This window comes from Gavialis gangeticus, unplaced genomic scaffold (assembly GCF_001723915.1).
Source record: "Gavialis gangeticus isolate Ggan-Ray unplaced genomic scaffold, GavGan_comp1, whole genome shotgun sequence".
Taxonomy (NCBI): domain Eukaryota; kingdom Metazoa; phylum Chordata; order Crocodylia; family Gavialidae; genus Gavialis; species Gavialis gangeticus.
In genome coordinates, this window is record NW_017728992.1 from 86,021,536 (window position 1) to 86,022,457 (window position 922).

Genomic DNA, 922 nt, shown 5'->3' on the forward strand with positions numbered 1-922 from the left:
TCTAAACCCCTGCTCCAGGTGACTGGCCAGGCACCCCACACGCCTCGTGGCTCGTCAGTCCTGCTCCAAGCACTGGCCTGCGCCCCAAGCTCCTGCGGACCCTCGTCCTGGTGCTCTGCCGCTCCTCAGGATCCCAGCGCCTTGCCTGCTGCTGTCCCGCTTTCCCAGGGAAGGTGAGGGGTTCCCTCAACTCACCAGCCCATCTCCCTGCTCCAGATAAGGATGCTGCCTGGGCTCCTGACTGCTGCTTCTTCTCCACAGGGGAGTGGGGGGCCAACCCTCCGGGATGCCCGGCATGTCCAGCACAGTGCAATGGGGCCTTGAGGCACTAGCTCTCTGCCCCAAGCCCTGGCCGCGGCTCCCTCTCTGCTGCAGGGCTGGATGCATGGCTGACTGCTGCTGCCTTCTTCTCCCAGGGCCTTCAAGGCTCTTCAGAGGGGTCTCTCTGCTCCCTCTGCTGGGTCAGCTCACCGCAGCTCTTCCAAGGCCTCCAGCATCATTCCCCCAAGTCACTGTCAACAGCCCCCACACCAGTTCGGCTGCCACTTTTATCCCCTCTGGCAGTCCCTCCCTGGCTTGCAAACCGGCCAACCGAGGCTCAGGGTGGTGGGCCCCCAACCCTGGCCATCCCCCTTCCATGCAAATGAGGGGATTGACAACCCCTTCTCTAGACTGGCTTCTCCTTCTCCACAGGGCAGGGCTCCCCTGCTCCACCCTTGGTTTCGCTCAGAGTTTACCGGCACTGTTTCTAGCCCAGGGTAAGTATCTCAGTCCAATCTGGTGAGCCCACATTGGCAGTTTGTTACAGAGCCAAACTTGCACTCTTGTGCGATCACCTTGGAGTCAATGGGGTTGCACAGGGTGAGCTCTAACACGATTCTGAACTGTTGTTTGCTGCAAGTCTTAAATATTTGTGATGTTT